We start from the raw sequence: 27080 nt of genomic DNA on the forward strand, positions 1-27080 counted from the left end.
CTGTTCCTCTGTCCTGCCCAGTCATGCTGGGAAGCTGCAAGCTCTCCCCATGGGCAGTACCACAGCAGCTTCAGACAGGTTTGTGAATCTCAGAGTAAGGCTTTCTGTCATCTCTTGGCTCCTGGTACTCAGAAGTCAACCCTCCCTCCCCAAAGCAGCTGCCGCATCTCCTGATATCCAGCTCTTGGGTTCAGATTGAAACCCTGTTTCTTGCTTAACTCTTCTCCCCACTGCACAGTAACTCTTTGAGAGGCTGGGCCCTGTTGTGCCCTATCAGTATGACTCATGCAGGCACCTCCACTGCCCCTGCTTTGAGAGCCCTCTCCTTTACAGGGCTGGTTTTGAGGGGCTCACACCAGGCAAGGCTGTGGTGTTACCTTTGGAGTGACAGCTACAGCTGAGAATGAATCTGCAGGACCTCTGCAAAATAATGGTGTTCTTATAGTAGGCAAAAAAACCTGCAGGAGAATTTGGATACAAAATAGTAAATTTAATCCTGAGAAAGAATCACACTAGTCTTCTATTAACAGCCATAGAGTGCCTGTAAGATCATATTCCTTGAGGATCCTTACATTTATGGTGTTGCTGAAATACCTTAGCCTTCAGGCTTTTGTTGGCCTCTGCACAACTTGGAATTGCAGAGACCTTTCAGCTTAATTATACAAAAATATTCTGCAGAGTGCGGTTTTTTCCCTTGCAAGTTCAGCCTCATCATAGGTCTAAATCTGCAGATAGAGGTAAGTACATTACAATGGCGATGACTGATAGCTGAAGAGTTTTTGTGTTCACAGTGTTCCCTAATGTAGGCCATTTTTCATCATCTAGAGTTGCCTGATAATGATGTCATTTCCATTGCTTGAATGTTGAAGGAGCAGCCACATATCATGGAGTTAAAATGACTGTTTATGGGGAAGCTAAATTGTGTTGTTATCAGTTTAAGGCAGTGTTTGCATTGCTTCTGGGGACAAAATGACAGTTGGACTTTCCTAAAACTCATCAAACAGGGATGAGAGTGCCAGGAATACAAATCCGCACTGTAGTCAAGCTGGGGGGAAAAGAAGGGAGAGAAGAAAAAGGAGAGCTATTTTTGTGTGAAGATGTGATGACCATCAGATAAAAATGACAAAGTTGTACTTGTCAGAAAATAAGTCACATTGCTGATCACTGGATAGCTTTGATGTAATATTCCACAATCATTTAACTGAGATTTCATGGCAAGATTAATGGTAAAGAGTTTAAAACATGCATGAAGAAGAGCTTTCTTCTAATATCCCGCTGTCAGACAGTCCTTATCTGAGGCTTATGTTGACTGATTATGATTGGGAATGATCTAGAACATGACCTTTAAATAAATAAGAAAATGATGCAGATTGGAAGTGAATCTCCAAGCTTTTGGGTCTTTTCCTAAACATTTCAAATTCTCAGACTGTATATACATATGTATGATATATGCATACATCTTTTCAGACTCAGTCCCACTAACCTGAAAAATCAGCCAGAAAACAAATTTCTCTGTCTTCTGTATAACAAAATACCACGAGTTAGGTTTAATATATAATTTCCAACATACAGGACTCATACTGCAATGAGTTGTTTATGAGACACTATGTGATTGTAAGCAGAGCACGTATTTTGAGTGACCACAGACCAATTTGCTTGGAAAAAGAAGTGCTAGTTTCTAGTGTATGGCATTGAATGAATTGTTATACATACTTGGGAACGTACGATGAGCATAAACCTCCCTCTGGATATTACATGAAATATTTGCAGCATATTTTAAACTAGTTTAGTGATGACAGTTCTTCTGTAGTGCTCACTCCTACCTTGTGTTTTCTCAGGGGACTTCAGTAATGAAGGCAAGTATGGGCTGTGGCCAGCCACAGTGCCTGCCAGACTGCAGCCAGCTGGAGACACCTTTTTGCTCCAAAGCCTCTCTTCTGCAGCTGAACACTGAAGAAATGCACTGAAGACAGGACTTTGCAGTTTTGCCCTCCATTAATTCCCTCCAAAATTGAAGGATGTTCACAGCTTCTTTGTGGTTTTTTCTTGATCAGCCACCGAAAATGGACTCAGATTATGGAAAGCATCTGCGAGTTCCTAAATTTTCTAAGGCCACCTCAACCTGAGCAGAGTGATGAGGTCAGGCAGAAGATGTTGTTCACTTCCTTATTGTTGAGTCTTTCACAGCATAGCCACACAGGACTGGCTGAGGGATGAGGTGGATGATGCGCAGAGGTCACAGCATGCCTGCAAATTGGTGGGACCAGCTGGCATGGGTGCTGCCCTCAATCTGCCCTGACCAGCCCTGTGTTCTTTTGTACACTGTCCCTCCATGTTTTGATTAAAAGAGACTTGTCCCTTCCCCAGTTCAGCAGGAATTCATGGAGCTTGCTGGGACTGGGTGAGCAACTGCACAACTACATTAATCCCCTAAATGAAAGTCATAGCCAGGTGAGAAAGTTGAAATAGAAGACAAACAGGGCTGCTCTGTGAGAAGCTGGCTTGGTGCTCCAAGAAGGAAAAACAAGGTGGACTCCTTCCTTTGGAGAGAAGCTTCTGTTGTCTCCAAGCCCCTGGTTGAGTTGAGGTGAGTTAGATAGCAGAGGCAATTCTGAAGGGTGGCCATGCCTCATCTGTCACATCTGTGCTTCAAAAACTGTTCAGACAGCGATGAAAAAAAAACCAAAAAAACCCCAAAACTCTAAATCAATCCAGAGCTGTTCCTCTCTCTCTAAAACAGAGCAGACAATCAAAGAGGAATATGATAACATTCAAAAAGCACAATTAATTTTCATTTAATTTTTAATTGCAAAGGAAAATCAATGTGGCAATGTCCAATGAGGTGGCCAGTGGTTTATTTCCCTTTTCCCTGTACTTCTTCCCAGCTTGTTTCACACACCTGTGCTGCAACCTGCCTATGTTGAACCCTGTGGCATGAGGAGATGTTCCACAAGATGTTTGTCTTAAAGAATTAGGTTTTGTTTTCATGTGAAATTCTTCTCCTCACTTTTTTTTTTTCAATGTTCAGTTACAGAAAGGGAAAAGAAAATGGGGAGAAGTAGCAGAAATATTTTCCCATTTTGTTCCTAAGAAGAAAAAGCAGGAGTAATGAAAGCACATTTCCCCCCTGACTTATAAAAGTTTTTTCTCTCTTCATGCACAATAGGTTTGGGGGTACCTGTTTTCTTTCCTACCCATAATAAATATTCAAATTCTTAAAAGGCTACATTTATTTAAAAAAAAGGGATTTTTCAGTCCAACAAAATTTTTAGGGAAATGTTTACAAAACAGACAAAAATATATTTATTTTTTGTTCTTTCTTCTGGATTGTGTACAGATTTTTCTCTCTTTTTTTTTTTTTTTTTCATTTTTATGTTACTTGAGCTAAGTATAAAGAAGGTATATCAGATGGCTAATAAGACTTAAGGGTTTGTAGCTGAATGAGAAGCATATAAGTGGGAGATACTGCAAGAGCTCGATTTTCAAATGGTAATCCAAATGAAATGGGGTGGGGCCCTGACATCTCTTTGAGATCCTGGAAGTAGAGGCTGTACTGCAGATTAAGTTACTTTTATGTAGGACCCATGTAAATCTGGTGTAATCCAGATCCAAATGGCTGAGCTTCATAAATTCTGACATGGAAAGGCTGTTCATGCCACTCACTCTCAAGAGTTTTATGAATCATATTGTAGGCCCTTGGGACTGTGCAAAAGAATCTGGCTTGAAAAACTAAGTAATGTTCAATCATTTAAAATGGGAACCTGTTTTTCCAAGTTAAGTATCTAAATCCCAGAATCACAATGTATGCAGTCTGGGAATACTTGAAAACAGGAGTGAATATCCTTTTACAGGGATGTTTATCCTTTACAGGGATCCCTTTACAGCAATATCTGCAGTTTAGTTTGGAATATGGTAAATGATGTTGTTGTAACAATGGTGCAATGAGTTCTAATGGCACAAGAAAGCATGATAGCACGGATTTATATCAAAGTCTATTACAGCAGAGAGTCTTGTAAGATTAGAATGTATTTTTGTCATACTCGAAATGTCATCTCAGTCACAGACAAGACTGATGAGGAAAAATTATTAGATGCAGAGATTTCATTTATCTTTCTTTTCCTGAATAGGAACTTTTGATGATCTCCCTTTAAGTTTCAATGCTTAAACCCCAAATTTTCAGCTGCCACTGTAATACAAAGGAGATACATCTCTGCTTGCATATTTTTCCCTTCATTTTTAACTAACTGCTGGAAACCAGTGAAGTTTCACTAGTAAAGCAAAATCTATTTTCTTTTATTTTCTTGTAGAGGAAGCTGAAAAATATCCATGTCATAAAACAGTACCACATTTTCCTGCTCAATTCTGGCCTGGACATGGAAAGAAATCCTCTTACACTCAGCCCTGCAGATGGGAGGGTTTTTGTGAGGGTCTCCCTTGGTTCAGCTCTTCTGGATCTAAATCCTTGTCCTGCACCACTGTGGGCAGCTAGCACCACTGCCAAGACCTATAGACTCCATATTCCTAGGGATTTTAAGGAACTTCAGAGCAGCCTTCAGAGGTATTAATCTGTTATTAACACTCATTTTGGTCACTAAAGAAATTAAAATGTTTCAAACTCCGTATTATTATCTTATTTCATAAAACTCGTGCAAAATTTTGATGCACAAATTAAAAGATTGTTGAGTATTCCTAAAGAGAATTTTAGACTCTACAGGTAATATTCAGACACTGGTCTTTTTTTAGTGAGCTTATAATTGTTATTGGCAAATTACTCTTACAATTTTATTAAAATGGAAAACAAAACAGCTGTAGCATATGTTATGTTTTCTCATGGATAAAATGACAAAATTTAACGATTTTGCTTTCCTTCAATTTGATTAATTCAGAGCATGGAGAAAATAATGAATTTCTTTGATTTGAATATCAGAACCAAGTGCTTGGAGTAGCAAAAAACTCCCACAAGCCCACACCCCAAAGCCTAAATGAAATTACTGTAATCCAAACCCAAGCTATTACAACTGGTTTGATTTACCTTGTCCAACTTTGTACGTGCATTTTTTCTTTCCAGAAGAGGCTATACACAGTCTCTTGATTATTAGTGATTGCCCCATTCCTAACAAGAGAAATCTTCTGTCTTTTCTAAAGAGATGCTTTGTCACTGTGTCCTGAGGTGGTCTCATGATTCCTGTATAAGCACCAGAACTGCACAGATTTCTCTGTTCCCTGGGTAGGAGAAAATGCCCATCTCCTCATTTCTCAGTGACTGACAGTTTTGGAGGGTGGCGGTGTTGAAAATCAGGGTAGAATCATGTCACATGTTTTTAAAATTGCTAACAAACTTATAGCATGGGAAATGCTTTTTTTTATCTCCTGTCCAACTTCTCTCATTTACCTTGTACCCATGTGCAGGTCCATCAAGCACAGGGTATGAACCAGAGAGAATGCTATCCTATAATTTGAAGTCCAGGTACATTGGTGGAGTTTCAGAGAAACAGAAAAGGAGCTTCACTCCTTCATCACTCATCAGTGTCTTCCTGCTGTTCAGAGACTAAACATGCATAAAACCAGTAGGAGGTTGTTATGTTCCTGTTAGCAACTGCTGTACAGAAAAAGAAAATCCTGACATGAATTGTGCAGTCTGTCAAACATTGCACAGCCCTGACAGCCCTCCTCTGCCTCAAATTCAAATATCTACAGCTGTGAGGTGCAGAAGCTGCAGTGGTAACAGCAGCTCAGGAATCAAAAAGGTAAAACCCAGCATTACTGTCAACACAGCCACATGGAACAGATGTAATGTGTTGCAATATTCCCTCTTTATATCATCCAGTTCAGTGTGCCTGGCATCACAGCACTGTGAGTTTTTCCCCTCATCTGTATGTGTTATTGGAAATTAGGCTGGATATTTTTCATCTTTATATCACACACGTGCCTGTGAAGACCAGCATTCTTTCTGTGCCATCAAAAGGAGTTACTTCTCCTCTTTTAGAGTTTTTCTAATTTTGTACAGTGTGGTAAGAAGATGCAAAAAGATGCTTGGGTGGTTTCTTCAAAAATGTTAGGCCCTTTTATCTACTAATCACAGCATAAGTCAAAATTATCTTAAATTAGACCGAGTCTCCTGCCTGGTGGTGCTTAGTGTAATGAAAAATAATAGAAGCAGAGAACTTGAACTGGTGAGTGCAAACTAGCACTATTCAATCTAACCTGGCTTGAGAGAAAGAAAATCCTCTTGGTACAGAAGAAGACTGGTAAGATAAAATTTCAGGGTCGCCAGAAAGGTTCTCTTATGCTACAGCCAAGGGCCACATGGTTTGAAATGTGCAAGGGGAGAATCAGAAAGAGACTGTGTAGCTGTCAAAGGAGGAGTAGGAGAGATGTGCAGTACCTTGAAGGAGACACTGCTAAGATCAAATTTAATGCAGCTCAAGAACAGCAGGTTGAATAAACCATTGCTGAAGGTCTGTGTGTGCAGCAGGATGCAGAGATTTTCTCTTGATGCTAGTACAAAACACATATGTTTCCTCTGTGCAGCATATAATGATGAAAGACTCACTTTAATAGGCACAGCAGGGGTCTGAACTTATGGTCTTCCCATGCAGGATTGATGAGCTTGGATAATTGGCATTGCCAGGGAGGGTCATGAAAGCGCAATTACTCTGTATTCTACCTAGGGATTTAAGAGTCCTACTAATTCCAAACTACAATATAGTAATAATACAAAATGCTCTTTAAAGACAACAGAGCTAGCAATTTTATTTTTCTTTTTGCTGGGGGAAGGCGTCAATAGACAACAGCTGTGTGAATATGGGACAGCATCAGATACTTTCAAACTTCTGTGTAAGCTGGGCTTGCAGATCCAGTTAAGTTTATGAAAATGCTTTTCTGTATAGTAGCTTCTATTTCTAAGTTTTTTACAAACCATGCATATAACAGTAAATTTAATACTGTTCCTAGGATTATTTTAAATTTCTAAGCAACTCATTTGGTGGCACAGTTGCTCCTACCAAATGCAAACCTTTGATGTGTATGTGGCTGTTAATACTGAAGGTACCAGGATAAAACACCTTCAGGAATACAGGTGATGACTTCTGAATCCCTTTAAATTATAATCTAAATGCAAAAGATATGTAGAAGAATGAACTAGTAAGGAATTTTGAACACACAGCAAAGTGTCTGACTAAGATTTAGAGGGGAATGTTTTGAAACTCAGATAATTTAATCCAATACATATCCTGGTTTTAATTTTTGCACAGCAACATACCTATGTGGAAATGCTGGTGCTTATTTTCCTCTTAAGATTATGCCCGTTTGGAGTGGAGAGAAACATTATGACTAACATATGAAATAGTGTGATCCATACACTGTAAACTGTATTAAAATACTTATCTTAGTATATTTAATCTTAGTGTTTCATCCACTTGATTTCCTATTTTCACTAAGAGGACATGTCTTGAGCTAGCTATAGTGAAAACAGCCTTTTTTTGTAAACATGACTATTCATGTTGACTAATTGCATTAAGGAAAGTACTCTGCTAAAAATGCAACCTTTCCAAAGGTAGTTTAAAATGAGTGTCCCTTCAAATTCTGCTGGGAGATTGAAGAAATCTCTTTAAAAGTGGTGATAAGATTCCCAGTATAGTCTGTTAAGCAATAAATGTTAAGGTTTTGGACAATAGGGTTTATTTTGTTTGGGAATTTAAAGAACCTCAGTGAACTCTTTGCTTTCTTTTCTCACTAGGGTTAGTTAAAGCCAGTGGGATGTGGAGTCGTGACTGAATGGATTCACGACTGGATACTTTTGGAAACCTCACTCCAGCAACGTAACAGCAAATACTTTTTTTCTTTCAGAAGCTGAAACATGTTCAGAAGCTGAACAATGATAGTGGTGAATCCATTAAGCCATCTATCACAGACAGATAGCCTGGAAAGACACTGCAAATTCACCTTTGATCTGTACCAGTTAATCCTTCTGTTAAATGGAGAAAGTCAAGGCTTGTGCTTGTCTTTTTTCATTCCCTTCTCAAGACATTCAACTTATGATGACTGCAAGAAGAAAAACAGACCTCTGACATCACTACTGGCCTCAGGGCAGTGGAATGGCATGATAGGACTGCCAGCCCCATGGCTTTGACTGGCTTTCCACCTTTTCACCCCTGCAATTTCTATTTAAAAGTTGCATGAGATTTTTTAAACAACTGCCTAAATTAACTAGCACAAATCTGCCTTCCCAGTTGAATACCCAAGTGAAATACTTTATTTTTACATACCCAGCACATTTAAATGCTATTTGAAGACCTGGGCAGCACACAGGAAGTACAATTTTCTTCATTTAGTTCACTGTTTATCAGCTAGCCCAGGCTGGTAGGACTGACACTCCTTGGTACTTTGTGACAGTTTATGATTATGCAGCAGCAGATATTAAGTGAGTATCAGTATCAAGACAATCAATCAATACTGGCAATAAGTGGTGGCTTTACTGCAAATCCTCCAAGCAGAAAGACTAAAACTAGGGGGATGCATTGAACTACTTAGTCCTTATCTCTTAAATACGCAGCAGAGCTCAAAGGCTGGGCCATGACAGCAGCCTGGAGTTTGGTGGATGATAGCAATAGCTGCATTCCAGAAGCTCTTCCCTCCTGGCTGGGCTGTGTGGGGCTCAATGGCCTTACCCAAAGCAGGACAGGACTGAAACTGGGAGCAGGGCAGCATGTCCACCTGTGCTGTCACACCAGGAGTGAGCAAGGACAACTTCATCAAAAGAGGCAGTGACATTTATAAGGAAGAAGAGAAAAAATAATATGATTTCTTGTATGTGGACAGTAAAAGTGCAGATGGCAGTGACATTTAAGGGAAGACATGCATGAACTGCGTCTTTCAAAACATGATAGTCATTTGTAGATGTAGACAGGTCTCAAAGCAGCTAAACTTTGAAACTACTTTAATACGAGTAGTGATTAAACAGCTATGCCAGGAAAAAACTAGAGGGAAAAGATGCTTTTTTTAGAAAAGGGCCAGTAATAGCACATGACCTTGAACAATTTATTAAGTAAGAATCAAGTAAAAAGGTGCCTAGACAAACGAAACCACTAAAGCTTGTGACTATTGAAATTAATAGGGTAAGACCTCAGGCAAAGACAACAGAGGACGATTACTTCAGATTTAATAGGTAGCGTTTGCAGATGTACAATACATCTTGGAAAACACTGTGTTACTTGTTAGAATTTCTGAAAAATTTAGAAGTCAATCATAAAACATGAATTGCTATAAAGACTGGTAACATTAAAATGAAAAGCTGCAAGTCAGAGGAGCTGTTAGGTCAGCTTATAATCACAGAGATGCTCTTATTCTCTTTCATGCATGTTTGCACGATTGGTTTTTATAGCACTGGTTCCCAAAAGGATTGAAGAAACCAATGTTTGAGTAAAAGGATATAGGATTTTTAAAACATTCCTTGAAGTAATAAACAAATAGGTGATTCTGAGAGCAGCATGACTTTATCCTGTTGTACCATTGTGAAAGACATTTGCCTAAAAACCCCTATGAATGCTATAACAATGATGACAACATGAATAGCAAGATAAGTTGTGAATCTATGGCATTTTTCTACCATAAATTGATTTAAATATCTTTTGAACATAAATGTTTTTAACTACACAATAGAAGTTCCAGTGTAGTACTACAATATAACAGTACAATATCACAACATGATATCTTGTACAGATTGTGCTCACCAGTGTTTGAATTCAGGGTGAAATGAGAGGGGAGGAGAAGAAGGGAGATTCCAGCATGTGTTACAAAGTGTACAGGCAAGTTATTTTGAGGAACAGCATCAAACATCTTTGACAGACAGCAAAAAAACCCAAACAAATGAACAACCAAAATAACTATTTTGCATTTTACAATTTGATGATTTTGTGGCTAAGGTTTCCACTTGTGCTATGTCCTGTGATTTATTTGAGGGATCATTTCTCTTCCAGACAACATTAGCAGGAAGATGTTCTTCCATTTGCATGGGAAAGTGAGACAATAGTTCTGGCTTATTAAACTATTTCAGCAAAGGGTTTACTAGACCATAGAGATATAAAATGTCAAACATCTACATACTGCATCCCATCCTTTTGCTAGTGCCTAACTGTTCCTGGTACTATGCAAAATCTGTTGTAACCCAAGAGACAGGGCTTGACATAGTATCAACTGAATATCTTTTTCTGGTGCTCAGTCTCCATTTATTTCTTCTCTATGCTCTTGAAGTTGTCCCTCCTGGGTGAAGCTCCCTTGTCCAGCTCAACTATCACATCAGTAGCACATGCTTACAGTAAAAGCCTTCCTACCTTTAAAAACCAATAATCTATAATTAATGAAGAAAATAAATTCACCTGGAAATGGAAATGAAAATGAGCTCTGTTTGAACACGGGAAGAAGTGTGTGTGCCTGCTGTGCGAAAAAGTGGTAGGGCCAGAGCCAGGGATGGAGCATCTCCAACCTTCTCCACATAACAGAAACACTAATTTACACTTCTTGTTGATTTGTAGAAGTCCAAGTTAACCACAAATATATCAATATGCTCATTATCAAAGTAATTGCTTTGTCTGGGAGAAATAATTTTTTTAAATGGTAATTTTATTGGAAAAAATACATGAATATCCTTTGGGTCAAGACAGATGTAATTACTTTTTTAACCAATGAACCACAAGACTGGTTCCTCCTGTACTCCCATTTAAACTCCAATATGCTTCGTAAGTTGGCCTGTTCCCTGGTGTATCTTCCCAACAATTTCCATGTGATCAGTGTTTCTTCCTTTATTCAGTCCTTTATAGTCTGTGTCTGAAGAGAAATAGCAGCACTATGCATCTGCCCCAAGATTTCTATTATTCTGGTGAATATCAGTCAAACAAGGGTCTCAGAAATTACGGTTTTGAAGAAACTTCTAATTTCAAAAATAATTGAATTCAAATTGTTGCAGTTTGAAAAGGTTTGGCTAATGTGTCTAAGAGCTGAAAGAGTTTTTCTGGCAGTCTTATTTAATGTTGATTGACTAATGCACAACTTGGAGCACAAAATTTATTTTACTAATTAGTGAAAATGGCAACTAAATTGATAAGGTTTAAAGCATGTCAACATATTGCTCTCTTGCCTGAGAAAATTAACTCTTTGGAAGCTGACATATCTTGTTGTGATTTATTTTCTTTTTTTGAAGATCTAATTCTTTCATGGACTGCTGGTCAGGAGGGACAGGCATGTCTCATGCCTCATGGTATGAAGACTCCTGAATTAGTACCATAGCTTACAAAAAGCTTTTTTCAATCAATATATTCACGGTGTCTCCTCAGTCTCTTCCCACCTGGAAACTTGGCTCCCACTTCACTGACTTTAGTATACTTTCTGCTTTATTTTTCTCATTCAAGGGAGATCAGGAGATCTGCAGTCTTATCCGAGCATTGGAAGGGCTAAAATTGCACACAGAAGGTGAAGGAGCTGGGCCAGGCCATGCTGGAGCCTTGCATGAAACTGCAGAGCCCAGCAAGAGAATGCGGGATTTCCCCAGGCAGCCTGGGGGGGAACTAGGATCTTAGCAAAGGTTTCTCTTTCTCCTGGCCATGAGGGCTCCTAGCTGAAAGGGGGAGGCCCTCAGTGGCTCCCCCACCCCACCCCGGCCCGGCCAGGCTGCACGGGGCCGGGGCCGGGCCAGGCCAGGTCAGGCCAGCCGGGCTGGCTGGTGTTACCTTCTCAAAAGCCAGAAGCCAAAAGAGGAAGGTTTCACTTTCACCAATGTGATTCATGGAATTGAAGTAACTTTTCAGTTGGTTTCCCAGACTGTCAATTATTAAATTAGCTTTCCGATTGGTCCCAGAAACTCACAGAGGAAGTTCTCATAGAGAGGGAAAAAACCCCCTGTGTGTGTGTCTGTGCTCTGTGCTCCTCCCTTTAGGTGACTTTCACACAAATACAGCACACAGGTTATTCTCAGAGACACTACCATCACAGGATTATTGAATTTCCTTTACATTTAAGAGCAAGGTGGACCCAGAATCCTGTCAAGTAGCTAGTTAAAAGTGTGTTGAACGGGTAAGTTGGAAACTGGTCAGTGCCCATACTAGGAGGAAGGATCCTCCTTCTGAAAATTTGACAGTGACAAGTAGGAGTGGTACATTTTACTAGAGGTATAGAGTCCTGGGACAGGACACCTACTGCTGAGGAGGGCCAAGGTCCTCCCGGATAGAGGAGTTGCCTAGGACAACACAATCTATACCCTGCATTGGAACCTGCTGTGTTAAGGGAAAAAAAAGTGTAGTTGTCATATGCAACTCCCTTCTAAGGGAAGGGGAAAACCTGATGTGCTAACTGAACACACCCACAGGGAAGTCTGCTGCTGTCCCAAAGGAATTCAGGTACGGAGCATTACTAGAAAACTGTCCAGTCTAGTAAGGCCTTCTGGTGATAATCCATCAATGATTCTTCAAGTTGCTGATAATGAGAAAGCAAAGAGAAGTCTGAGGGCAATAAAAACGGATTTCAGGGCCTTAGGACAATTGGTTGTAGGATGAGGCGCACAGGTAGTATTTTTTCAATCCCTTCAGTAGCAAGGAAAGATATTGGTAGGAACAGGCTGATCCATTAGACTGACATGTGGCTCCAAGGCTGGTGCCATCACAAAAACTTTGGGGTCTTTGACCATGAAGAATTTAATACCTGTTCTACCAACACCTGATGGGCCGTATCTTTCTCAGAGTGGAAAAAAGAGCTCTAGCACAGGAGCTAGCAGGGCTCACTGACAGAGTTTAAACTGGCTTGGAAGGGAGAAAAGGAAAATACCCAGCTCACCAGTGGTGATCCAAAGGATGGTGTGTCAAAACTCGAGGAAGTGAACACTAATGGGCTACCTCAATCTGCTTCCTGAGGTGTTGGATACAAAATACAACACCTGAAATGCTTCTCTCTCAAAACATCCAGCACGAGGAACAAACAAGAGCATCTCAAAGCATTGACTCAGTCCCAGGGATTTGGTATCATTGACTTAAACGAAATCTGGTGACTGGAGTGCTTGTTGGGCAGCTACAGGCTCTTCAGGAGACCCACACAGGATAAAGAAGCAGGGGGGTGGCATCACATGTAATGGAAAGGCCGGAATATACAAGATTCACAGTTGGCAACGGTGCAGTTGAGAGCCTCTGGATAGGAATCAGGGACAAACAATGTGCATGTCATTGTATGAGTCTGCTACAGACCTCCCAGACAGGATGATGAAGTTGATGGATTATGCTTTGAGGAACTAAGGGATGCATCTAAATCAACAGCGCTTGTTCTTATTGGGGACTTCAGCTTTCCAGATGTTAACAGGGAACACTGTACAGATGGCACAAACAGGGCCAGAAAATTCCTAAAACACCTGGATGACAACTTCATGATACAGGCACTAAGAGAGACAACTAGGAAAGATGCCTTCCTCAATTTGCTACTTGACAAAGGAATGGATATTGAGAATGAAGTGATTATTGGTACCTGTCTTGGCCACAGTGACCATGAAGTGATCAAGTTAAACATCTCTGCTGACAGGAAGAAAGTACCAGCAAAACTTAAAATCTGGACACAATGATAGCAGGCTTCAGAGTGCTCAGGGTACAAGTGGAAAAGTCCCTAGGAAAATTCTTTTAAGGGTGCTGGGGTCCATCAGGGTTTATCACTTCCTAAGCAACACTTTCTTAGGGCACTGGAACAGACAATTCCTAAATGTCTGAAGTCAAGCAAATAAGGAAGAAGGCTGGCTTGGCTAGAGTAGGAGTCTTCTATGCCCAGTTGAAGCAGCATCAGGTCACTTGAGAAGAATACAGAGGTGCTGCTTGCCACTGTAGGGGGAAAGTTCATTTGGCCAAAGCTCAAGGGAGGGAGATGTGAGAATTGTGGGGGGCTTCCAGTGCCAGTAGCAAGGGTTAGAGCCAACTTCTTCCAGAACTGAAACCAGACAGAAATGTGGGGGACAACAAAAAGATGGCTTTTTGAATAATGGCGAAAAGGCAGGGCAAAAATAACATCAACCTGTTACAGGTGAAGATGGTCCCCTCCTGAACAGGGACCAGGCAGAAGAATTTAATGCATTCTTTACTGCTGTCTTCAAAGCAAATGGTGAACTAAGGGGGTCCCGGCACCCTGAGCAGGAGAAACATGTTTGTGAGAATAATAGACTCCAAGATGACCCTGATGTTCCAGCTGGATCCCTATTAGTCTATGGCTCTTAATGGTATTCAACTGAGAATACTTATGGAGCTGTCTGATGTTGTCATGAGGCCTCTCTTGATTATTTTTTAGTGATCTTGGGAATCTGGAAAGGTCCCAGCTGGCTGGAAACTAAAAGACTAAAAAGGGCAAGAAAGATGACTCTGGAAACCACAGGCACATTAGTCTCACTTCAGTGCCTGGCAAGGTTATGCAGAAGATTCTGGAAGGTATTGAAAAACATATGGAGGACAATGTAGTAATTGATCACAGCCAGCACAACTTCATAAGAGGAAATCCTGCTTATCAAACCTGATTTTCTTTTATGGCAAGGTAACCCACCTGTTTGATCAAGGAAAGCCTGTTGATGTGCTCTTTGTGGAAGTCAATAAGTGTTTTGATACTGTGTCATGAAGGATCCTCCTGGAAAAAAATGTCTAGCACACAGCTGGACTGTGTTATGGGAGAGCAGCTGGCTCATGGGTCAGACACAAGGGGTGACAGTGAATGGGGTGACATCAGGATGGGGACCTGTCACTAGGGGGGTTCACAGGGCTCCACCTCAGGCTCTGTGCTCTTCAACATCTTCATAAATTATTGGGTGCAGAACTGGAAGGGATACTAAGTCAGTCTGTGGATGATAAAAGACTGAGAGAAGCTGTTAACTCTCTTGTGAGCAGGGAGGCCTTGCAGAGAGACCTTGACAAATTAGAGGGCTGGGCAATCATCAACCATATGTAATTCAACTGGGGTGTTTTGGTTTGAAAAGACAGGCATTTGCTAAGGAAGGCAGGACCCTCTCTTGAAATGAAAAATGTGACCCGTTCTCTCTGAATTATTATAATATTGAAATGAAGGAACTTTCAGGCAAAGATATGGGAATAGAAATAACAGAAATAGAAATAATTTCTTTACTAGGAAAATTAAAATAATACAAAAGTAATTAAAAAGTAATTAAAGTAATACAAAAACCCAAACCACTGACAGAATACAATGTATTTTGACTGACAGAATCAGAATACTACCTGACACAATGTTGGTCAGGGTGTTGGTAGCAATCTGTCTGTTTAAGTGGTGGCTGTAGTCTTCCTTTGTGACAGATGTGGTTCTGTTGGAGCAGTGATCCTGAAGAAGGGTGTAGGTTTTTTCTGGAGGTCTAGTGGTGATGAAGATGAGCCTGGTCTTCCTCTGGAATACAGTGGAAAAAGGCTGTTCTGATGTCCCTATTTTAGATTTTATTTAGGTAGGAAATGTTTGACTCTTCCCCATGACTGGAACATCTCCTGATGGGATGATGTCATTTTATCAGTCACACAGTGGGACTCAGTGGCCCATTAACAGAGGATAAACTCCCTGGAGGGAGGATGAGTGATGGAAAAGATAAAGAACACTGCCCCACCTGGTTTTAGCAGCTGGTCCATTAACAGAGGATATCTCCCTTGAATTATGAGGGAGGGGTCATGGAAGAGACTTGGTTTCAGCAAATGGTGATAGAATACATATTTCTGGTTACATCTTGCAGTGCAACCTAAGACAAGGGGAAAGTGCCAGATTCTGCACCTAGGATGGAACAACCCTGGATGTACAGACAGATGGGAATGAGAGACTGGAGAGCAACGCCATGAAAAGTATGTGGAGGCCCTGGTTGATGGCAAGTTGAATGTGAGCCAGCAGTGCCCTGGCAGCCAGGAGGGCCAGGCTTGTCCTGGGGGCATCAGGGACAGCATCACAGGCAGGCAAGGGAGGGGATTGTCCTGCTCTGCTCTGAGCTGGGGCAGCCTCTCCTCCAGTGCTGGGGGCAGTTTCCAGCAATATTATAAGAAGAACTTTAAACTGTTGAAAAGCATCCAAAGGAGGAAAACAGAGATAGTGAGGGGCCTTGAGGGGAAGCCATATGAGGAGAGGCTGAAGTCACTTGATTTGTTCAGCCTGGAGGAGACTGAAGGGAGATCTAATGTCTGCAACTTCCTCATGAGAGGAAGAGGAGAGGCAGATACTGGTCTCTTCTTTTTAGTGAACAGCAACAGGACCTGAGGGAGTGGCCAGGAGTTCTGCCAGGGAGGATTTAGGCTGGGTATCAGGAAAAGCTTCTTCACCCAGACTGTGGCTGGGCACTGGAACAGGCTCCCTACAGGGCAGTGGTCACAGCACCACCCTGACAGAGTTCGAGAAATGTTCAATGTTCATTTGAACAATGAATTTGGGCACATGCTGTGACTCGGGGTATCCTGTGCAGGGCCAGGAACTGGAGTCTATCATCCTTGTGCTGCTTCAGAGACATGATTTGATTTTCTGGATGCTGAATGACAAGAGAACGATGCTAGCAAAAAGTCATGAATTCTGAGGCAATTATCGTTTGCTCTGGAGACTGCTATGAGATCATCATAAATGCTGAATGTTATGTCTGGAGATCTAGGCTGCAGGGGACAAAACCCATCTGATTTACTGGAAAACCTAATAGAAGAGTAATATGTGGGAGGAGAAGAGAGGAAAGAGATGAAGAGTCTAACTAAGGATGTTGTCATTTCAATCTCATGTTTGTTTTATTTATTTTTCAATCCCAAAGAGACCTTTTGTCTCAGTTTTTCTCTGTGACAAAGCATGACCTCCCTAGAGGTCACAACATTTGGCCTGTGGAAGGACAAGGACAGTAAGAGAACACTGATTTCCAAATGCAGTGTCCCTTTCTCATCCCAGGAAATCCCCCAATAATGGAGAAAAAAGACAATCTTCTTTCCTACCTCCTGATCCCAGGAGTGCAAGAACACTGCCTGGGACTGTGGGAAATCACCCAGCAGTTGCAAAAATGACCTTGGGGTTTCCCTATCTCCAAAACCCTTTTTTCTAGCTGGAGGTGTTGCAGGGGGTTTTTCAGTCCCAGAGGATGGTGTGGGATGCCCACTGGGTGCCATCTGTAGGCACCCAGTGTGGCTGCCAGGTACAGGTTATCAGGCCCATTAGCGACAGTGTGACAATTTTCTTAGCTTTCCAAGTGAGATGATTTTGCCTTCTTTCCACTCTTTCTCTTGCTCATCATATGCCACCTACCACTGAGGCACCATGTTTTGCTGTATTTCAAGTAGTAAAACTAAGATACTCTTTCAGGGTTAGAAAAAAATAATATGATTCAGAAAAATATGGCTATGAAATAAAGAGAAGAAAAGCAATGTTTGTGTAGTAGCAATGGGCTCAAAGGCAAGTCAGAGGTCATTTAAAAATATGAATAATTGGAATTAATGAAAAATGTGTGCTACTGTGGAAGGCTTGTCCTCACTTCAAGAGAATGGCATGCAGGAGGCATTGTCTGGCAAGCAATGGTTGGTCCTGCTACTGGCATGGCCAGGGCTGAGGGAGATGTGAGAATTGTGGAGGGCTTCCAGTGCCAGTAGCAAGGGTTAGAGCCAACTTCTTCCAGCCAGAGTGCGGTGGAAAAGACAGGTGAGGCACCAAATTCACCTGGAATGTTGTACTCCTCACATCTCAAGCAGCAGCATCCACTGGGCAGCATCCTTCTGACACTGCTTCTCACCCTCCCAGGCTCTTTGAATAATTTGGAGGCTGGTTGTATGTGGCAGGATCAGGACCTGGATTTCAGGATATAGTAGCACATTCACACAAGCAGACAGACGGAGTGTCAAAGGCACCCAGCAGTGTGGAAGGGGTGGAGCAGAATGGTGACCATGGGCACTTGTGTGGTGCCCCCTCAGGTAAATCAATGTGAGAAGATGCAGGGCTATAGATGCTCCCATTTTGTCAGTACTAAAGGAGTTATGAGTTTATTTGCTGCCTTTATAGATCAGAGCAGCATTGGCTTGAACAGCTTGTCCTTTTGGTCTCTTTTAGGAGAATCAACATATATAACTGCTTCCTCCCACATCACAGCTGTCATCACTCACACAGCATTAAAAAATGGCTCCCTATTTAGCTGCATTACTCAGAGGGAGGATCTGCAGCCTTGTCTTGGATGAGGATGTAGCTGAGACACCAGAATAGCAAGTTCTAGCATAGAAAACCTGCCACAAGAACCTACTGTCACCAGTGTGAGGGCAAAGCCAGGGTTTCAAAACAGTGGATGAGATGATCATGACTGTAGTAAGAGAAGCAGAAGTTCATTTTTTGCCTCACCCAGTGTCTCATGGCACAGTCACAAGGAGGAGACAAAACCCGGCTCTTGTGCTCTAGCTAACTAGATAATTTGTCCTGATAGGTGTCCCAAGAGAGTCCTGGTATGATTAAGTTTGAAACAATTATTAAAAAATAATAGCTAACTAAATATATATAATTAATAAAAAAAAAGTGTGGGGCTATTGATGTAGTGTAGTGCAGGGAAGCCTAAGCCAGCCTCTGTCAATGGTTACCTTCATAATCTTGGCTTGCAATGAAAAAGAAACCTGAAGTATTAGACCTGCTATGTACTGAGGTGTCCACTTCAGAAGCAGCAGATCCACACCCTCATGGTCAGTAATTCATAGAGTGAGCCCTTCCTTTCCTGAGACACGTGCAACCCCACAGTATCCACCTCTCCATTAGTCACACAAACTTGTTCCTGAGCAGTTCCTTTTAGACCCAGTCTAAACACCTTTTTCTCCCCTCACCTACAGTTCTGGATGTAATGAGCTCTGATGTATTACAAGAAATGAAGGTAGGACTTGCAAAGGCTGAGATGAAATCAGATGCATGTCACAGCACTTCTGACAGCAGATTTGGGTGACTGGGCCAAGGCCGCTCCTTGCTGAAGATTTGGGAATGAGATCAAGCAATGCCTGGCACTTACATGGATGTCTATCAATGTAGGAAGCTCCCTACAAATAAGCCTTGCAGAAAATGAGCTGCCTCCTGTCCTTTTAGCAGATGCAGGCAGTAACTGATACTTCTGTGGGAATGTTAAAGGTGTTCTATGTGAACAGTGTTTGTGCTATTATCCTTCTCCTGAAGCTGGCTTTATGCACAAGCAGTCATTTCACATAATTTTCTCCAGTGGCAGAGTTTTCCACATCTCCAATCATGTGGGGGCCTGGGCTGTGAGTAGAGCAGACTGTCTCACAGTTAGTGAACTGCTGCAATTGCTGTACATCTAGTGGGCTTGTCCACCAACCACTCTAAAGAAGTGGCTAAAGAAGGCTGAAGCGGCTGCTCTGCCAGCATAAAATGCTGATCTCCTGCAGCATTCTCCATATTAATAATGCAGAATACGACTTCATGGCCCAAATTAACAGCCTTCCACCTTCCTTTCCCTGGAGTTACAGCTGGCCAGTAGGTGCAGGTTCACAAAGCATCTCCCTGAGTCGTTCATCTGCCCGTGCCGTTTAGCAGCGGGCAGAGTTTGGGAAGCGGGCGGCGGTGTCTGGCACACCTGACCCTGCAGAATGCCCCAAGCCAGGCTGTGTGCATGGAGCAACTGTGAGCCCACAGCCTTGCAAGGGGCACAAAGTCACCCATAGCTGTAGGAAAACCTGTTTTCCAATCCGTGTCCCACTGACTGCAGAATAGTCTGGGTTGGAAGGCACCTTAGAGATCATCTAGCTCCAGCCCCCTCACCATGAGAAGGGACATCCCCCACTAGGCTGCACCCTTCTGAATTTGGGTATGGAATTAAAAGCCTATGGCAATAATCTTATACTGTAATACATTCCAACACTTCTCAGTCTTCATGATTCTATGCTGTGAGACCAAGCTGAAATTTAACTGGTAGGAAAAATGTTGAGAGGCAAAAATAGACTGCAAAAAGACCAAAGCAACTGATGGAGGTAGAAATCAGTAAAATTACACAAACAATGATAAACAAAAGCTTCAATCAGAAATTGCAGCTTTGAAGTTTGTTACTTCAAGTCTGGAACCAATAATATAAAGGTTCCACACCAGGTAAGTGAGAATGAAACAGAAAGAGATTAAAAGGTAAATAGAAAATGCAGTGAAACAAAACAGTGATGTGGGGGTTTTTTTGTTGTTGTTTTTGTTTTTGTTTTGTTTGTTTAGTTGGTTGGTTGTTTGTTTTTTTTTTTTTTTCCTTTTTTTTTAATTTTCAGTACTGAATTTTCCCCTCATTCCTTGAAATAGTCATTAAATAAATTTTGGCTTGGCAGAAAATTCAGTGCTCTTTGAAGACTCCTAAAATAACCTGACATGTAGCTCTATATTATTTATTTTAAAAAGGGATTTTCCTATGAAGCATCTTGCCAAAGTTAGAGTAAAGGGGACAATTCACACAGAACATTTTATTCAGCATATTTTGCCTTGTTTTCTACTCACAGATTGTCCAGGAGGTAATTGTATATATTGAATATATTTGAGTTTATTCACAAAAGGCTTTAAGGGAATTATTTTTAGATTGGATTCTTGACTGAATATGATACCTGCTACTTGATCTCTCTTGGTCAGACATTATTGTAGTCAAGCAACTATTCACAGTTGAGCTAGACACAACTTATTTTAAAAATGCAGTCTCATTTCTGTTTGCAAATTATCCCAAATAATTTTTTTTTCTTTTTTTTTTGTGAACCTGTTTATGTTTCACCACATATGACCTGATAATATAATATATATTTGGTATTCATTTCTTCTCATCTGAGCAGTTCTGTACTGTATCAGCTTCCTGGCCAGATGATGAAAATCCCATACAATCTGTTTAAATTAATGAGTTATCAGCCAATGTTCATAAACGTTCAATTAATCTGCAATTCAGACAGCAAACAGGAGACCACTTTGGTGCAAATGCTCCTGAAAACTTTTACTTTTCATCAACATCTTGTGAACAACCCTATGATTATGATTAATTTATTGACATGGTTTCCACCATTATCAGGAAAGTAGGGCTGGATAACAAGTGGTGAATCAAAAGGTTTTGCAGACAAATGCCTTTGGTCTTTGCTGGGCCATGCCATTTTGATATGATATGTAGCTGGGGTTACCCATGTAAACTGAGATATTGCCCCTTTTCCCTGGCCAGTCAATAGGGGTTTTATCATATTTGGAAAGGTACAGAGGAATGTTTCTGCAGAAATTGCAGTTCTTTCAGCTCTACTCCAGGACCTTCTTGTGCCAAGTGAAAGCCTCTCATGAGGTCCTTAATCCCTGCTCCTTATCTGAGGATCAGGCACTGTGCTGGGAGAAGATCAGTGTGAGTTTTGAGAAGATCAGTGTCAGCTCCATTCCTTCAGGTGAATCTGTGGCCTCAAGTAAGGATGGTGAAAGCTTTTTTTTTTTTTTCTCCTAGCTCTCAGCTTTTTTGCTATTCACATTTGTCCAAGCCATTTCAAAAGTAAATATCTTCCCTGAAATATCTTTTACTATATTTCTGAAAAATGATGCAACACATTTGGAAAAAACCTCTGTAGCTTACAGACTAGCAGTAAAAGCTGGCAGGAATAGATGTTCCAGTCTAGCAGTGCTCAGAACATCAAGGACAGAGTTCTCCATTGGAAGGAACAAGTGGATGCTTGTTAAAAAAGGGGCAGACTCATAGAAATATAAAGGTGCAGCATAATTTGTACTGGATGTCAGCTCTCTTCAGATGCTGCATGGGGTCTGTAGGACACCCAAAGCTTTCACCTCAGGTGATGCTGCAGCTGCAGCTGATGTTATTCTGTCTGTGTGCAGAGAAGCTATGGATGGCCCCACCTAACAGGGCATTGCTGATATTTCCAGAGAGGTTTCTCATGCACCTTGTCCACCTGGCCAAACTTGACCCAGTTATTCAGGTGGCTGCAGACAATACCTTGTTGCTGAAGAGAGACAGGTGGCTTATCCTGCCATTGGAAAGCAGAGAAAAATGCTTGCTGGCATGGTTTAGGAGGGAATTTCACCAAGTGTCATCATTTATGGAAGTTCTCATTTCAGAACAATATTGAGAGCTTGTATCTGCCAAATCCTCATGAAAATGAGTCCGTGCTATTACTTGCAATGGAGCACTACCCAAGGGTGTGTTCACACCACATATCTTCATCAGCAGGTGTGACAGGATGGGTGCTGGTGGCCAGTGTATCCACCCACAGCTTCACCACCTGAGTCTTGAAAACAGGAGAACAAATATGAATATGTTCAAGAAAATCATATATCCATATTTGCCTATATCTTTTATTTACAGAGAAACTCAGCTGCTCAGTCAAATGATGTAAATGAGACAATGCCTCATTTATTAGTGCAGTTGTTTTTACTCTTGTAAAAAGAGTAAATTTCACATTCTATTCAAACAACACTTAATGATGAGTTCAGTAAACATAAAGCAGTTTTCCATTTGCATTTGTTTCCCCCAGGTGCCCATGCTTTATATAGGCTACAGCTACAATAGCTTTGTTAAGATGCCTGACTTGGTCTGTATTAATGTAATTATCATCCTTGCAGACATGGCTTAGTTTTCTATCTCTTTTATAAGTGCAGTAACATCCTTATATGTCATGCATCTTTCCACCTGGTAATTAGAGGGTGAAAATGAGAGTTTCACCTTGCTGTCCTCTGTAAAATTACACAAATTTCATGGTAGCTCAGTTTTACAAACCGCATGACACAAACCCAGCATTTCTAATAAATACTGTTATTTCTCAAAGAGAAACATTCTTAGTAGGACAACAATAAAACCCTAGTCAAATGACCCAGGATGAGGGATGTCCATTTGTGGTCATGGCTGTTCTCCTACTGTGATTGCACCCAGGCATTTTAATGAAAGACTTGAATTCAGCTGAATCTTAGCCAAAATATGAATTAGTACTTCTGACTGAATTCTTCCAACATTTGTCCCAATGTCCCCTGTGTCCTTCTGCCCTGCTCTGCGTGGCACAGAGCAATGAACTAGAGTCAGGGGCTGAGAGATGGGGTCAGGTACTCAGGTCCCCAGCTGCTGGTTCCTGAGCCAGTTCCTCCAGCTTGTGAGTACCCTGTTTGTCCCAAACTGCCTGAAGCTACTGCAATACCCAGATTATTCACTGGAACACTTTGCCTTGAGGGAACCACAAGCTCTATTTCTTTAATGATTTTAATGGTCAGGATAGTGCCAGGTCAAGTCATTTAATTGTGTATTTAATTAGTCATCTGTATGCATGAAATTTAAAGGTGTTCAGCTGTGCTATTTTATAGGGATTAACTAAGTGGGCAGTAAATCATCTATGCCAGCAATAAAAGTATTTATAGCAGTAGTCCTTTATTATTTTTTTTATTGTTTTGTTTTGTTTTTATTGCTGCTGCTTTGTTTGTACAGGTAGAAGTCTCTATAAGAATAGTTCTGCTCTAAGAGTTAAAGATTTTTTCTGACATCACATTAAAAAAAAACAGTGGCCAACCCAGAAAAAGCTGAAATGTGAAGTTCATAGCCAGATGACCCAAAAAGCTATTGACAGCTGCAGGCTTGCTGTGAAACAGAAAATAAACAGTCAAGCAACTTGGCCCTATGGAAAGTCATAATTTAAAGAAGGGCAGGACAAGAAATATGATCTGAACTTCTAGGTAGTTGTTCTCTGTCTTGAATAAATCTTAAGAGTATTTGGCTGCTAACAGTTTACAAGTTTGCACTGGCAAATATATCCTGGAGTCAGCCTCCCAGTTATGCTTGTTCTGTGAGTGAACGAACTATTTTCTATGTAAGTGCCAGTGAAGTGCTGCACAGAAATATGGGACCATGATTTGCATAGATAAAATGTGTCTTTTAAAGCAGGGAAATTTTTTTGTACCTACATCACATGGATACTCCCTCATAAACAGAACCAATGTGCTCACTGTTATTTTTGCCCCAATGTTTTCCATGCTGTATTTCACAATAAATCTTTCAGGAGAACACTGGCAGTTTGTATGAAGCACTGACCTGTGAAAAAGAGGAAAATAGATATTGTTAAAAGTCTTGGCTTGCTTGCTCAGAGGTCATGTGGCAGAGCCAGGTAACTTTTGAAGTGGTGCATGGGGAGTTACATGAGCAGTAAATGCTGCAATAACAACACCACTGACCTGAGTGTGTAAGCCTCTTTGCACACTTGGCATGTTCAGCCCAACAAATAACATCACGAGACGCCCATTCCAGTCATGTTCTTAGTCCCGCGTGACCCAGCCAAAGGCCCTCTATATGTGTGGTTTGCTCTCAGAGAGAATGGGCTGTGGAGTCAGGTGTTGCTGAATTACTGCTGTTTACCACAGTCCTGCTGCCCTCGGCTCAGGTGGAAGCAAACAGGATGAGACATCCTTTTCATTCACAACTTTGAATCAGTTCTTGACCTCTAAACTTCTCCTTTGTCTTTCAGTCAGATCAAGTGCTTGCTTGCTTGCTGCCTTCTCTCTTGCTCTTCTACTCTTCCTGCTACAGACACCCAGACACATGTATGCCACTATCTATAAGTACATAATGTAGCCCAAAGCTATGTAGATTAGCTTCTGTTCAGGCGCAGTTCCAAGGTGCCCTTCACGGATGCTGTGCCTCTCAGAGGTGCCAGAGGGGAGTGAGAGCTGTGGACAGGGTGAAGATCTGACAGAGGCGCTGAAAATCACTTCTGTCTTCCTTAGCTGCTGAGAGCTTACAATGACTGCCTGCTCTGGCAGGAGGAATGGGACCTGGACCTGTGCTATTGTGGGAGATGGATGGATCCAGATCTCTCACAGGCTTGATGAGAAGCTAAACAGGGAGATTATTTCTGCTCTTTAGTTATAAACTCTCCAAAAATATTCAGGTGTAGATAGGATGGAATGCTTGATAAATTCAAGTCATGTTCAACAAATAGTTGCATTCAAGTGTCTAATCCTGACTGTGGAGAGAGAATTTTTGAAAGTATGGTTTCTTTATTCTTTACTTAATAAAAGGAAAACAGTCATTCAGGAGTTTCAGGCAGTCCATTTTGAACCAAAATTATATTTGGTTGAACAAACCATTTTCTTTTTCCTGAAATAAATGAAATCATTAATTGGAGCAGAAATCACTTCCCAGCAGCCCCAGATAAGCACCTCAGGAAGGTGGGTATCTGCCTGTGAGTGACACCTTCTTCCCTCATATTCCGCTTTTCATCTTCCTTTCAGGTTCTGTTCTCACTATTTCCCCCCTCTTCTCAGTTGAACCATTTTTCCCTGAGTTTGCTCTTCCTTCCTGTTAAAAATTCTTCCAAGGGTAGGGCTGCCCTTCCCTCCCTACTCTGCAGACACCTGGCTCAGCCTCTGGTTCAGAGACTGTCCTGGTTGTGGGAGGGGGGACTTGAGGGCACATAGCTGTTGGCCAGGAGCAGCACACTGCACTGCTGCAAGCCATCTGGGATAGGAAAATGGTCTTTGACAGATTCATGGACATGCTGCTCCACTAGTGGCTCCCAGATAGATACAGATGCCTGCTGTACCCTTTTTTCCCTGACCAGACAGATGATCTTCCTTTGCACTTGTCAACCTCTTTTCTCAACTTCTCTTCTTCTTGAGCTCTTCTGTCCTTCTGCACAACCACACAGGATCAAACCAGAAAGGATAAGAGCTTTCCACTTCCCCCAAAGCCCTTGGAAGCCCTTGCTGGCTTTCCCTGTGCTTGCTTGTTGCCAGCCCCCGCAGGAGCTCTGTTTGCTCTTCCTGAGACTGCAATTACCAGCACTCCCCTTGGCAGCTCTCCTGCCCTGTTACATTCCTTTTTGTTATGCTAATAGACTTATGACCAACTCCAGCTTCTGAGACTGTAATACAGCCCTTTTGATTCTCTAATCTGCTTCTCTCCATGCATTACAGCACAGAGCAGTTTGCCAAGGGCCCGGCAGAACGTGTTTAGCTGACTGATTCTGATTGTTCCTATTAGATCCTGGCGTGCTTCTGAGATTTCTCACTTCCACACAAATCACACTCCTAATCCTGGGGTTTAGCAAAATTTGAATGGATTTGGATTCTACTACATCTTTTTTTTATTGGAGATGATAATGCTCTTTGATGAAAGATCTCTGGTTGGAAAATGTCTGTGCCAAGTATGAACATGAGAAAAATCTACTTTCAGTTCACTATTTTAGTGGGGTTTTTTTAGTATGTGTGGATGCTGATGTCAAGATGGCAGTGTGAGCACATTAGGGCTCTAAATTGTACTCAATACTTTGTGGGGGGGATGATGTGATCTATCGTTGCCACAGTGGCATGTACCAACATGGACTTAACTTAGATCCTGCATTCTGCTGTATGTCCCTCACAGTGCTGATCACTCAAATTACATTTCCAGGGAACTGTGCTTCCTGGTGGGAGCCTTTTGAAGCATTCAAGTCTTATGGGACTGTCTCTCCTCAGAACAAAATCAGTATTTTCATAAATTTTGAACAAGACTATATGATTAAAAAGACTGTAAGCTGATTTTATACCCATTTCCCTCTGCCATTGATTGTGAAGATGTCCTCTGAAGCACCAGTCTTTAGCACCTGTACCACCATACTCTTTCATGACTGCTTCTTTTTTAAAAAAAATTATTTTTCCCTTACTGATGAAGGAGGAGTGCTTGGACTTAGGTCAATGTGTCTAAAGATCATGTATCAGCCAGTTGACTCTATGAAGTTTGGACTGCAATATTATGTGATGATTGCTGATGGGGCTATGAGTGTGTGTGTGTGTGTGTGTGTATAACATCACTTTTTCTGTCAGAAGCTGAGGATCAGGTCTGTGGTGACTGATATAAACAGTTGCACACCAGAGCACCACATGTGAACACATGGGAGGGAGGAGGGATGGTTTTTAGTAGCATGAGCAGGGATGAAATAGCATGGCTGGTATGGGACTTCTTAAAACTGACTGCTGCTGCCTCTGCATAGATTGTCAGACTTTCCCTAGGGTTAATTTGTTTGTTTAACCTCTCTTACAGTAAATAAGACTTGGAAGAGCTTCACACAAGCTTTGACTTCACATAAAATATGACACCTTTCAGTGTGCCAGGGTTGAGCAGATAAACAGCCAAA

This window comes from Erithacus rubecula (assembly GCF_903797595.1).
Source record: "Erithacus rubecula genome assembly, chromosome: Z".
Classification (NCBI taxonomy): Eukaryota; Metazoa; Chordata; class Aves; order Passeriformes; family Muscicapidae; genus Erithacus; species Erithacus rubecula.